At 30.7% G+C, this 15,605-nt stretch overlaps 1 protein-coding gene and 1 long non-coding RNA gene across 3 annotated transcripts in view; both read left to right on the top strand.

Moving 5' to 3' along the window:
• The window catches only part of LOC126881434 (1,5-anhydro-D-fructose reductase-like), a 207,251-nt gene that overhangs the window by 91,400 nt on the left and 100,246 nt on the right, over nucleotides 1–15,605 (top strand). The gene's annotated exons all lie outside the window — the stretch shown is intronic.
• LOC126881446 (uncharacterized) lies at nucleotides 4,791–8,710 on the top strand. The gene is made up of 3 exons (XR_007696856.1): nucleotides 4,791–5,342; nucleotides 5,889–6,042; nucleotides 7,840–8,710. It is a non-coding gene; the product is annotated as an uncharacterized LOC126881446 (long non-coding RNA).

Below are 15,605 nucleotides of genomic sequence, written 5' to 3'. Positions count from 1 at the left end.
AAAATCTGGAGTTAAAAGCGTATAACGCATTTGTGTAGTTTGGTAAAAAATGCCATTTTCTTCAGAACAGAAAGATTAGCATCAGAGATATGAAAAAATGTTTTAATATAAAATTGTAGGTTATTTAATTCCCGAGAATTTGGTTTGAAAATAATTTTTCTACGGCAAAAATTGAGTGAATCGTAAATGAGTACATATATCGACAAACATTGATTTTTTCTATACAAAATAACACTTTCGATAGCGAATAAATCAAAAACTATTAATTTTATCAAAAAAATGTATATAACATTTTTTGCTTAGAATTAATGTTTTTATCAACTTTTCCGATCAAAATATGATAAAGAATTTCCACCCTCGAGATGGGGTAGCAACCACCCCCATGGTAAAAGCGCCTTTCGGAATCATATAGATTTAGATCCTTGGATTATCCACTACTTATTCTCAAATTTTCAAGCAAATCGATCCATTCTGTAAAAATTGCGAGGTGAAAAGCTTCGATTCCTGGCCTATAATCCTATAAAACTACCTTTGTTACTTTGTTTTAAATGCATAGTTTGTGGTTATAACTCATACCACTAGATGACGCTATTTTGTTTGAAAAATCCACAAGGAAAAAGTTTTCCTGTAGTTGGCTGTATACCATGTAATACAAAAAACAGTAAAATCCTTTATAAAAGGTATATTTAAAATCCCTCAAAAGGGCTACATCAAAATCACAACATAACTAACTAGTTTTCGACTGGTTTACCAGCCATCATCAGTGCTTACGTGCAATTTACATGCTAACCACCAAGATATTAATTAACAAAAATATGTGGGTCAAATCCCAGTAAAAGTTGTCCGTCAAGGAAACATTGGTTTAAATTAAAATGCTACATTAAGCGTGGATGTTTAAAATATTTTGCTAATCTGCCTCAGGTAACATTTGAGCTGTGAATTTGACTTGTTCATATTATGGTGAAAGTATGACAGCAAGTCATACTTTACTTTGCTTGCTGTCATACTTTCACCATGTGAACAAGTCAAATCCACAGCTCAGATGTTACCTGGGGCAGATTAGCAAAATATTTTAAACACCCACGCTTAATATAGCATTTTAAACCAATGTTTCCTTGACGGACAACTTTTACTGGGCTTTGACCCACATATTTTTGTTAAATAATATCATGGTGGTTAGCATGTACAGTTGCGGTCATTAAATAGTTTACAGGATTACGTATCTAGGAGCCGATTTTTAAAATGTTTACCCCGTGTAAACGCACCTTTTACGTCAAAGTGACGTTACCAGTGGTGTACCTAGAAGAGGTTGATTAAAATTAAAAAATCAAAATAATGTAAATAATATATTTTACAAAATTTAACAAAATGAAAAGTATAGAAAGAAGTATTTTTGAATAAACTTGATTATGGTATTAATAACGAAAATAAGGAAGTCTGGTTTTAAAATACCCTTTTATTTTAAATATATTTGTTTGATTTTCCATATGCACATATGGCTCACGTTTAAATCTGCAGCAACTTGCCTTAGTGACCATCCTTCTTCGAGTTTGGCAACTGCTCTTGCATTTGCGCATCACTCAAATGCATTCGAATCATTTTGGAGGAGTTTGATATCGTTTTATTTTATTTTTCAACATTTCTGAAATTTTTGACAAGCATTGACTTTTTCAAATTTTTTGACTTTGACATTTATCAAATCCGTACGACACTGCTATTTTTGCAGTATTACAATGTAAAAATTAAAGTGTAAACTATTCAGTGACCGTAACTGTACATTGCACGTAAGCACTTATGATGACTGGTAAACCAGTCGAAAAATGTTGTGATTTTGATGTAGCCCTTTTAAGGGATTTTAAAATACCTTTTATAAAGGATTTTATTGTTTTTTTTTTATTTTGTTTGCTTCCCCAAATTAATGGGAAATGCCAAGAGTTGTATGTATTGTAGTCTAATGTATTTGAGTACAGTCATTTGGGCTCGCTCTGCTCATAATATCAGACTCGTTCGATAAAGAGTAACTTTTACTGACTTGGTACATAATAGTATATTATTCAACGAGCATGTAATGATGGCTATTACTCACGATGATGAAGTTTGCGACACGAGCCGTAGGCGAGTGTCGTAATTCATCAGAGTGAGTAATATCCATTACATGCGAGTAGAATAATATACTTTTTCTACGACCTTTTTTTATTTTAATTAGTAAAAAATTTAATTATCAACTACTCGAGATTTAAATTATAATAATTTACAAAAATACCTGCCTACTATTACTAAATTCTTATTTAAATTTGTACCTACTGTAAGTGAATCTAATAAATAGGAAATGGCTGTTGTCGGTGGACGTATTTCATATAATATATAGTTATAGTGTATACAGGGTTACCAGGTCTACTGATTTTTCATTAGATATACTGATTTTTTACGCCAATATACTGACCTACTGAAAAATTACTGAAATCTATCAACATATATTGGCCGTTAATAAAAGGTAAATTTCTATGAAATAAATGGGCTTTAAAAATACGAGATTATTTGGCTGCGGCCGTATTATAAAGATGGCCTTAAATACCAGTAGACCAGGGCTAATCTGTAAAAATATTAGCACATTTGGACGTTGAGAGGTGACTCAAATTTTTTTGCAGAAATTGCTTGAAAATAAATCGAATAATAATATTTGAGTTATCCTCCCTCTCAAAAAGGTCCGGAACATTAATTAAATAATCAAAATGTCAAAAAATGAAGGAAAAATTCGATTTTTTTATTCGTTTTTTTGATTATAACTTATAAAGTATTCATTTTCGAGAAAAGTTGTACTGACATAAAAGTTGCGTAATTAAATTTCCTACAATATAGAATTCGTTAAGAATTTAAAAAATAGTCACCCTTGTTGCAAAATGGCAATAATTGCGAAAAAACCATACAAAAACAAGCATTTGCATTTTATGTTTTTCAACCATTTATGCTACACTTAGGACCTTCATATTTCACCCAGAAAACCTTTATGATACAGTAAAATAATACTGTAAATTTCATTAAGATCGGGGTAATAGATTTTGCAAAATAAATTTTGCAATCCAGCTTTCGCAAAAAAAAATTCATTTTTTCAAAATGTTACAGGACTGAAAATAAAGCAGATAACAAGTTGAAATTTTTTTTGCCTATAGAAGTTTACTGTACCTTTCATCTGCAATTTTGCAAAATTAAAATCGATTAACTACCACGGCGTCAGGAATTTTTTTAAATAAACATTCATTATTGGTGCTACGCGCAGGACAGCGGATAGTTTGCTCTTATTGGGCATTCCAATGACCTTTGATAATGATTGATACATTTTAATTTTTATTAAATTTCGGTATAAATAAATAAATTTGTTTATTGCAAAATAAAAACACATACTCTATCCTTTGAAATAACACTTTATTAGCAAAAACTTTATTGTTTATATATTTTAACTTAGAGAATAAAAGTTTATTATTTTTAAACATATGCAATTGTTTAAACAATATTTCACAAACAATAATAAAATTAGTTTGACTTTTCTGGAATTAAAATATTAAAATACAACAAAATATAGAGTAAGAAAATAATATGTTAGATAAAGATTAGAAGAAATTTTGGTGGAAATCAACTTGTGTGAATCGAACACCGCTGTCCTGCGCGTAGCACCAAAAATTAATGTTTATTTAAAAAATTTCCTGACGTCGTGGTAATTAATCGATTTTAATTTTGCAAATTGCAAATGAAAGGTACAGTACACTTCTATAAGCAAAAAAATTTCAACTTGTTACCTGCTTCAGTTTCAGTCCTGTAACATTTTGAAAAAATGAATTTTTTTTGCGAAAGCTGGATTGCAAAATTTATTTTGCAAAATCTATTGAACCGATCTTAATTAAATTTACAGTATTGTTTTACTATGTCATAAAGTTTTTCTGGGTGAAATATGAAGGTCCTAAGTGTAGCATAAATGGTTGAAAAACGTAAAATTCGAATACTTGTTTTTGTATTGTTTTTTCGCAATTATTGCTATTTTGCAACAAGGGTGTATATTTTTAAAAATTTTTACCAATTCTATATTGTAGGAAATTTAATTACGCAACTTTTATACCAGTAAAACTTTTCTCGAAAATGAATACTTTTACAGTTTTAATCAAAAAACGAAAAAAAAAATCGAATTTTTCCTTAATTTTTTGACATTTTGATTATTTAAACAATGTTCCGGTCCTTTTTGAGAGGGAGGATAACTCAAATATTATTATTCGATTTATTTTCAAGTAATTTCTGCAAAAAAATTTGAGTCACCTCTCAACGTCCATCTCAAAACAGATGAGCCCTGGACTACAGGTCATAAATTTAAATAAGGAAATCTTCATATAATTGGTTTGGAGAATTTTTAAACTGACCGTTAATAAAGGTGGCCGATTTTGACAGGTGACCCTTAACACAGATTTTACTGTATTTACATGGCCTAAAAAGAATCTACTGATTTCTCCTCATTTTTTGAAAGCAAAACTACTAAAAAATAAAAACTGACCTGGCAACCCTGAATGTATATTTACATTTAACTATATATAATATAATAATATAACTATACATAATATATTATAACATATTTAACACAATATAACTTGAAAAACAAACACAATATTCGTTATAAATTCCAATTAACATAAACAAAATGCGCTAATGTCACTGCCACTAAATTAAATGATAAACGTCAAAATTTTTAGTAAACAAGATATAAACGTAAAAAATATTGTTGTTACAGATAAAATTCTTTTAAAAATTTTTCGAAGTTAATTATTGGTATAAATTACAATAATTATTGTATTAAATAAACAAGTAATTTTATTTGCAGTTTATATACGATTAATACGACCCTAACAACACACAACATTCCAGGAATGGACTACCAAAGTTCTATCAATATTTGAATGTCCTGGACATTTAGGGAACATTCGGTGAACATCTGATTAAATTATTCGTGGAATGTTACCATAAGACATTCTGTGAACATACTACCAATGTTCCTATATGTTCATTTTCAAATTCACGGCGCATGTATTTGTGCATGGTGCTTAGAGAGGGCATCACGTGACTAAAAACGACCAATGACCTCACTTCAGACTTCGGTGCTTCGGCCATCTTGACATGCATCTTGGCCTTGGCCACCTTGCCGTGCGTGATCGTTGTTTGTTTTTATTTGTGCTTTTTAAGAATATTTTTTAATTCGGATACTTTTATAATAACTTTAATAGTATTATTAATATAGTGCATAAAATCAGTTGGAGTAGCAGAAGCAATGTAGATAAAAAATCTGCAGGAATAATGTTTCAAAGGTTAGTATATGTAAACAAAGGCATGCCCCTATTTCAGAAAATATCCATTTATTATTTTAATAATTGCGAATAAGCCACAAACTTGCTTATTCCTAACTAAAATAGTAAATAGAGTTAATAACAAACGGATTATTTGTAAAATTAAATTTTTTTTTGCGTTTTTGCTAATGTATGCGTTTATAAACAGGATGGTAGACCACACACTATAATAGTACCAACTAATGAATACACAGTATGAATAGTACAGTCGGTTCGCTAAACTTAGTCTCAGACACAACTGGCTAGTGATTTTAGTAAATAATTTTGACAATTTGGTAAAATTGGCAAAAAAATAACTAAATAGTTAGTAATTTTGGCAAAAATGGCCAAAAACAAAAAAATTACCTACTAAAATCACTAGCCAGTTGTGGCTAGGGAAACGACTATACTAATAAACAATTTCTAAGCTGCTTTTTATAATATTTTGTGAGTTCATTAATCATATTTTTTATTTAAAACTAAAATTTGTTAATAATGCTCAGTAATGCATATATTTTGTATTTTTAGCTTTCCAGAAGATCCTGCAAAGAAGGCATGAAGTATTGATCAGATTTGTTAATAGAGCAGTATGTTCAAAACATTTTTTAGAAAAAGATATTGACAGAACTTCACTTTCAACCGTTTGAGAGACTGTGCTGTTCCAATAGCTTATATCACACAGGTAATATGCTTAACCCAATTAAGAATACAATTACAATATACAGTTGGAAAAATTAAAGAATAGGGCTTTTCATTTACAGTCATTTGTTTCGAGCTACTGTCATATGTCGTATAATCCGTGTTGTATTAATATTATACACAGATTATATAACATATGACAGAAGCTCGAAACCAATGACAATCGATGAAAAGCAATATAGGGCTTTGTTCATTGTCATTTGTTTCGAGCTTCTGTCATGTGTCACATATATTAATATATCTACGTCATACGTCTTTGGTTTGTATCATTGATTATATAAATAACGTATGACGTAGATATATTAATATTATGTGACACATGACAGAAGCTCGAAACAAATGACTGAATGAAAAACCCTATAACGATGAACGATCACATCAATCACTTATTTTGTATAGGGCTTTTCATTCACAGTCATTTGTTTCGAGCTTCTGTCATGTGTCACACAATATTACTATATCTATGTCATAAGTTATTGGCATATACCAATGATACAAACCAAAGACGTATGACGTAGATATATTAATATTATGTGACACATGACAGAAGCTCGAAACAAATGACAGTTGATGAAAAGCCCTATTTGCTGTCTTTTTCTATAAATCACAAACGTTTGTTACCTATAGAAAAAGATCATCATCATCATTGGCTCGACAGCCCTTTCTGGGTCTTGGCCTGTTCCAGGATTCTTCTCCACTCTGATCTGTTTCGTGCTTTTTTTCTCCAGTTTTTTATTTTTAATGTTTTTATATCATTTTCTATTTGTTCTAAAATAGAAAAAGATAGCAAATACAAAATAAGTGATTGATGTGATCGTTCATGGGTATAGGGCTTTTCATCGATTGTCATTTGTTTCGAGCTTCTGTCATGTGTCACATAATATTAATATATCTACGTCATACGTCTTTGGTGTGTATCATGGGTATATGCCAATAACGTATGACGTAGATATATTAATATTATGTGACACATGACAGAAGCTCGAAACAAATGACTGTGAATGAAAAGCCCTATAGGGCCACAGTCATTTGTTTCGAGCTTTTGTCATGTGTCATATAATATTAATATATCTACTACATACGTTATTGGTATATACAATAATAGATACAAACCAAAGACATATGACGTAGATATATTAATATTATGTGACACATGACAGAAGCTCGAAACAAATGACAATTGATGAAAAGCCCTATTCTTTCATTTTTCCAACTGTAGATACCGTTGTTCTTCATTATCTACATCAGAGATCTAAGTTGACATTGTTGCCCAATTACAAAAAATTTTTGAATTCATTTTAAGTCCAATATATCACATAATTATTGCGAAGTAGATTATACAAGAAAACAGATTAATATTGAATGCAAATAAATAAAAACATCAGAAATAGAAAACAACAATTAAGTTATAATCTTAAGTTAAAGTAAATAATAAAAACAATAAATATAATAAAACAAAATACTTATTAGTTTGTGAAAAAGCTATTTCTTTGTGGCATTTTTGTAATTATTGTAACTATTTTAATGGGGAAATAAGCCAGAATTTACTTGAAAAAATAACTTTATTATGGTTTCTACTTCCACATCGGACGTCGTTGTCAAAATACAAAATGTTTTATTATTTTCTTTATTAAATATTATTTATTATTTATTTAAATATTATTTAATTTATTATTTATTTTATTATTATTATTATATGCATATTATTACCTGTAAATATTTCTTCTGATTGTTAATTGTAAAGGATAGAAAAATTACCATTTATTTTATTTTCTTTTAGAATCAGCTGAGAGAAGTGGTCTACAAAAAACCAGGAAGGAAATGGAATATGTGGCTATGAAAGGCAAAAGAAAGGTTTACAAAGCAAATGTGACACATTTTTTTATAGGAATATCAGTAAATTACATTAAAAAAATGTATGAAAAGATTTTTTGCAATAAAAATGTTTATATTTATCAAGGATGCATTATTTGGTATGGCCACATATCGTCAGTGATGTGACAATACCTCCTATCTGTTTTTTCATGAGATTTGTAAGATAGACTAAAAACTTGTTTGGGCCACCTCCTGTTTTCATATATTTTTTGACTTGTTTTGCAGTAAATTTAACTATCTATTTACTACAAAACAAGCCAGAACTTACGTATGCAAACAGGAGGTGACCTTAAAAAATGTTTTTCGTCTCCTGCAAACCTCATGAAAAAAGATATAGGAGGTATTGTCACAGCACTGACGATATATTTCAGAGAATGTCTAAAAAATATACTGTGAATGTTCAAAGAACGTTCGTAGACATTCATGGAATGTTCCAACAAGACATTTAGTCTAAAAAATATACTGTGAATGTCCAAAGAACATTCATGGAATGTTCCAACATTCATGGAATGTCCCAACAAGACATTCAGTCTAAAAAATATACTGTGAATGTCCAAAGAACATTCATGGAATGTTCCAACAAGACATTCAGTCTAAAACATATACTGTGAATGTCCAAAGAACATTCGTAGACATTCATGGAATGTTCCAACAGAACATTCTAAGAATATTTAAAATGCTGACACAGCACATTCCAGGGACTTTCCAGGGACATTCGTGTGCATTTGGGGACATTCCAGGAATGTTTGGAATGTCCTGTGAGTACATTCTAGGAACATTCATGGAATGTTTTGTGTTATTAGGGGATTAATATTAAAAGTGGCATGCGCCACTTGAATCTAACTTCAGCCCGTGACGTGAGTAATGACCTGTGAGTAATGAATTATTACTCACGGGTCCAGTAATGGTTGCTATTATCTATGAAAAAATAGCGAATAATGATGAGCATGTTATTAAACGGTCGTAGAAAAATAACTATTATGTTTGGATTACTTTATTTTCTTTTGTTTCGGGGAGAAAAAGGCGCGATGCCAAAACAACCCCATCAATAAGCACAAAGGCGATTTTAGGTTAGGTTTCCCCTCACTCGACGTCAATACATGGTGGCACGATAGACGAGTATCGGGGGGTCAGTCCGCCTTAAGCCGAAGCAGAAGCAGAACCGAACAAAATGTTGTTCGTTCTGTTGCCGAAGCTCGAGAGGATACAGACAAGTTTTACACTTTGTACATTCTCTATATCCGTAGGCAAGGAAATAACGAGTAGGTACACTGCAACTAGTGGCATCTGTTGGAGTGTGACTGAAACAAGGGCTCTAGCGGGATAAGATAGTCAAAAATATCACCGCACCAATTAGCTCCGTCATTTTTGTGTTATCGATAAAGGATATAAAATCATGCCTTTATACAAATTTTTGGCTTCCCAGATGCCAGATGCCATAGAACCTCTTGAATCGAGAAAAGAATATTTTTTAGATTTTATCTTTTTGAACACAATTTTGCTTCAAAGATCTGAAAAATTTCAAGTTATATTTTTTGAATAAAAAACAGGAAAATTGGGCATAGGAAATTTTTTTGAAATTTTCAATTAGGCATTCCAATGAATGACCTGTCAAAAATTATTCAATATGGCGGCTGTCTGTATGCAAACAGTGTGTTGTTTCCAGAGACATATTAAGAGGATAGACTTGACTAGGGATATGCGATTTAATGCATCGGGGTGTAACGTTGACATATGATTGAGTGGTCTAGCCATCTTTGTCAGTCACATGCGCGGGATCGTTTGGTTAAAAGAGATAGATAGACCACCGATCGACTATTTCCATGCTGTTTCCGCGTTACGCTTTTTTGATGAGTATGCCGAGTCTACGCTTAATATGTCAATGGTTGTTTCACGGTGTTGTGTTTTGTTTTTGTTGTGAGAGAACAGAGACAGAAGTGACTTTATAGTTGTAGTGACTTTTTAAATAGTTTTTATACAGTGATCAGCGCGCTAATAACTGGCAGAATAACGTAAAATATGGAAAACATAATACATTGCAAAGTAAAGAGAGATGAAACTAGTAGAGGTGGAAGTTATCGATATAAACGTAAAAATTAACATTACATTACATAGTTTTCCACCTTTAGACGTCTCGAACTGTAACTATGACAGAAGAATTTTATAAAATAACTTCCCTTCACAGCAGGAGCGTCATTTGAAATTTTGCTAGGGGGGGGGGGCAAACATTATATATACAATACATTATATCGTCGGTATACTGCGAAAACCAGATAAATGACAAATTTTAAAATATTGAGTTAAGTATACTTACCAAAATTCTCAGCTTTTTACGCTCTACATACAGGTAAAACTCAACAAATGATACGACTTACCATTCAGCAGATAATTTGTGTAATAAAGAAATAAGTTACACCTAACCAACTTTTCATTTTCAAATAAAACAATATAAGTATCGCTACTGACTTCCATAAAATCAAAGTTCTGTTGCACGTAAAACCAACTAAGCGCACGTATATATTTGCCGGACAACAATATATTTCTACTGCTGTATATCTACCATATTCAGTAAAAAGGTGATAAGTGTCTTTAATACAGTGTGATTTATTTTGATTAACAGGTAAAACCAGGTAAGTGATCGCACCTCGATCTTAAATTTAGGTTTAATCAGCTAGGTCTCTTAACTATTTCAAACTAATGATAGAATATTATTTCTGATATATGCATCTTTCACTAGCATATCGAATATCAAACACAACTGGTACGCTTAATTCAAAATAAAGCACTAAACTTTAAAAATGTTTTTTCTCGATTTCGGTATTTCGACATTTATCTGGTTTTCGTAGTATACCGACGATATATGCAAACATAATACAAAATTGATCTATTTTTTGTAAATCTCAGTCATTTTCAGGGTCAGGGGGGGGGCAAATGTCCCCCCTGACCCTATCAAATGACGCCCCTGCTTCACAGACGTCTAAAAGGTGGAAATTATGTAATGTAATGTTACTTTATAGGTTTATCTTATATCTTATACCTTTATACCTTATACGATAATTTCACCTCTACTAGTTTCATCTCTCTTTACTTCGCAATGTATTGTTTTCCATCTTTTGCGTTTTTCTGCCGGTTATTATAGCTCGCTCATCACTGTATATATATTTTATTAATATAGAAAAAATGCCTGTTACTGGAAGCCTATCAAACAGAGAAAAAGTAAAATTTTATTCTGTGCTTGTGGTTTTAAGCCACAAATTCCTTATGATAAGAACCAATTATCTGAAAGACATAGGGCTCTGTGGATAACAGCAAATACTATAGACAGTAATACATAAAACTCTTGACATTTCCCATTCATTTTGCGGGTCCATATAGTCTAATATATTTGCTATAAAAAATATATTTTTAAGAAACGCTTTTCTTTAGCTACGAGTGACTACAATTAAACATATTATAAAAAAATCAATGAAAAGCAAAAAGTAAAAAAAAAATTGAAAAAATCTAACACATTCGTCAAAGAAAAGCGTGGCGCGTGTTCATCGAATAAACGGTTTTCGCATCACGCTTTTCTTTAACGAATATGTTAGATTTTTTTAATTTTTTTTTTATCTTTGGCTTTTTAGTTGATTTTTTTATATGTTTAATTTTAGTCACTCGTAACTAAGGAAAAGCGTTTATTAAAAATATTTTTTTCATATTTTTTTTACTTTTTAGTCTTACACTTTTCAAACATTAAAATATATCGTCATGTTTATTAAAATATGTATAAAACATATGATGTACAAACATGAAAAGTATTCGGAATCGGCAAAAAACTTGAAACTATATAGTAAAAAGTGAAATTATCTATAGTTCATATAATTAGCTACAATCTATAAAAGTTTCAAGTTTCTTCATTGTAAAAAGCAAAAAAATTTAAGCATTTTCCGTTAAAATCGTTTTTTTATTCAAACACTTAATAAACAAAAAAAATTTTTATTGACTATTCGTGTATTGTTCCCGCGAATGCATATGTCTGCAAATTTTTAGTCATTTGCATTGAAGAAAAGGCAGTCAAATTCACGTCCAAAGATTTGACCCAATCGATTGAACTAAAGAAAAGCGTTTAATTAATTAATACGACAAAACGAATTCTAATATTAATTGTAGCACAAAACGTCTCTACCGGTTGTTTTTCTAAGACTACGATAAAGACACGAATTTTTTGAATTCGAGTTTTGGTTGAAGTTTTTTTTCGTATCGTATTGAAATTTGACACGAATAAACGCCGATTTATATATAAAAAAATATAGGAGCGTTCAAGATTTGAAACTATTGTTTATTTATGAAGCATAACGTAAACAGTTAACGTAAAAAGTGAAATTATTTATAGCTCATATCATTAGCTAAAATCCGTAAAAGTTTCAAGTTTTTACATTATAAAAAACAAGATAATTTTTTCCATTAAAATCGTTTTTTTTTTATTTAAACAATTAATAAACATACAATTTTTTTTTATTGACTATTCGTGTATTGTTCCCGCGAATGCATATGTCTGCAAATTTTCATTCATTTGCATTGAAGAAAAGTTAGTCAAATTAACGTCTAAAGATTTGATGCAAACTATTGAAGTAAAGAAAAGCGTTTAATAATACATCCAACTCCCACAGAAAACTGGAAGCATGTTGCCACTAAGCGCCTCTGCCGGCTTGAGTTGAACTTCGTTTTCTCAACGTAAACATACAAATTTAATTTTGTTAATTTTTGGATAATTAATTAGGTAATTTTGGTAAATTGTGTTCAGGGTTGTTTTGTTTTAAACATTTTGTTTTAATCAACTGTTTTAAACATTTTAAACATTTGTTTAGGTTTAAAACAGTTTTTGTTTGAAACAGTTTAAAACATGTTTAAAATTTAAAACACTTAAATTAAACAAGCGTTTTTGTTTTCAATTTCTTTGTGAATATATCACATAAATATGAAAAAAAATCTCAAAACATATTATTATACAGACTTTTTAACAAATATATTATTTATTTGTTAATAATGGGAACACAACAAAAATTGGAAAACTTCAAAACATTTTTCATACAAGAGTTAATCAATTTCTCAAATTGTTTCAGTCTCATAGTAATCTTGTAATCTAAGTCATCAATCTGATCAACCATGTGATGAATTATAGAATTAAGCTCTTTAATAATTGAAACCAACTTAGCAGCTTTGACATTGCCTAGCCGATTACATAGTTTGGAATTGACTAAAGTGTATGATGAGAAGAGTTTTTTTATGTTGGATGACCATAGAACGCCACCATGCCAATGGTCTTACATTCTCAAGTAGATGTTTAGAAAACATATATATGGTTCAAAGGGTACACACTTTGTCTGATAATTAGGTAATAATAATTGGAAATGCTTCTGGATAATAAGTTTCTACATATTCCGTGCCAGTTTTTATTGGTCTTGACTAAATTTATTTCCACTAAAGCGATTAGCAAGCAAATTTGTGAAAAAATGAGCCATGATCAAAGCCATTTCCATAAGCTCCTTGACTTTATTCGTATCATTCATCAAAAATTCGCCATTTGCATGTTCAGTCTCGAATGCTTCCAGAATTTCTAGCCATATCTCTGTAGCCTCTCCTTTAGTGCAAGTATTTGTTTGGACTTTGTCCCTGCAATATACTTTAATTTCGATAAATACCTAGTATTAGGCATTTGTCATTAACTGTGTATCATTTACAAACTTTATTACATCTTTATCAATACTTATTTTATTGCTTGAGCAAACGTGAAATAATATTGGCCAGTTTTTCAACTAACTTTCTAAGCATTCCGATAAAGTATTCCAACGAACATCCTGATGCAATACAAGAGCAGAATCACCAGTTTCTCGGAATTTTGCGCTAACAAAATGTACATTTCTGAAATATTTGCAATTTTTTTATACTACTCTTTATTCCTGGTACTTCTATAACATGTGCAAGTAAGTGTATAAATAAACGTTTGTTATAGAAAAAGATAGCAAATACAAAATAAGTGATTGATGTGATCGTTCATGGGTATTCTTTCATTTTTCCGACTGCATATGGGCTGAACAGCCATAAGTTATTATGGGTCTACCCCAAAATCCCAACAGCCAAAATCCCGACAGCCACAATCCCGACGGCCACAATCCCGACACGCCAGAATCCCGACAGGCCAAAATCCCGACAGGCCAGAATCCCGACAGGTTTGATAAGTTTCTTTTTAACATATAATTACATTTATTTCTTGTTTTTTGTTTATGGCCATCGATTTTTTATTTTTTGTTACTAAACAAAAGTATCTTATATTAAAAGTATTAAACAAAAGTCGGAATTTTTACTTATGCGAGGATTGTTGCATGTCGGGATTTTGGCCTGTCGGGATTCTGGCGTGTCGGGATTCTGGCGTGTCGGTGTTTTTGCCGTCGGGATTTTGGCTGTCGGGATTTTGGCTGTCAGGATTTTGGCTGTCGGGATTTTGGGCGGCACCGGTTACTAGGGTGGTTCATCTTATTCGCCTCGGTCTCTGTACAGAAAACCACTTGATATTTTAAAAAAATTTCTTCACAGAAATATACAGGGGCTTTAATACTACAACCCAAAAATAATGTGAATTATACAGGGTGTTCCAAAAAAGAGTGGTATATCAAAGTTATATTTTTTCTTATGGAATGGCCTATATCTGATAACATTATTGAATTGGCCTTAAAAAATAAGCTATACTTTCATAAAGATTCCCTATACCTAAATACAGGGTGTTTTGATTTATTTCGATTTTTATAAAAATGTAAGGTTTTAGAAAAAAATAAATATCTACGAATCTAAGAAGCAGTAACAAATTCTTTCTTGGATCGTAATAATAGACTATTTAGCATACTTAAACAGATGCTTATTGCAACAAAATTTCTTACAGGGTGGTCAAAATATGAGATTGTTCTATTAACAAATTCAAGCTGTAATAACTTACTTATTTTAAATAGAACACCCTGTATCTTACTAGTCTATCGCGTAGAAAATTTACTTAGCTTTCAATTTGTACTAGGGTTTCCTATACCTATCTTTTTACAGGGTGGTCAAAATATTAAATTGTTCTATTAACAAATTCAAGCTGTAATAACTTACTTATTTTAAATGGAACACCCTGTATCTTACTAGTCTATCGAGTAGAAAATTTACTTAGCTTTCAATTCTCATTAGAGCTTCCTATACCTATCTCCCTTCATTTTTTAAATATTTAAAGATTTCCTAATTTGTAAGCTTTAAAAATTAGAATTAAGTACCTATGTCGTGGTTATGTACAACACATCACCAACACCGGCAATATACTTAAATATCTTAGTCAAGATAGTTTCATTAATAAAATTCACATTTTTATCATTTAATCACACAGAGTGTTCTTATTTTAAATGACATACTCGATATTCTATTCTTTATAATGGAAGATATTTAAAATCTCTTCAATTCCATGTTAACATTCTCAATACACATGTTATTCTGTAGATTTAATTCCCATGTTATTCTGTAAATACCCATTTTTACATATTTTTGTACAATAGGCTCGATTTCGTCAAAGTAGCCATTGCATTTAATTGTTTGTAATTGCGATTTAAAGATTCAAACAAAAAGTGGCGTTCTTAAATTTACTTAATAACCGTTGGGTTAAGATAT

This window comes from Diabrotica virgifera, chromosome 1, assembly GCF_917563875.1.
Source record: "Diabrotica virgifera virgifera chromosome 1, PGI_DIABVI_V3a".
NCBI classification, from domain to species: Eukaryota; Metazoa; Arthropoda; class Insecta; order Coleoptera; family Chrysomelidae; genus Diabrotica; species Diabrotica virgifera.
This window is presented reverse-complemented; position numbering and strand designations above follow the sequence as displayed.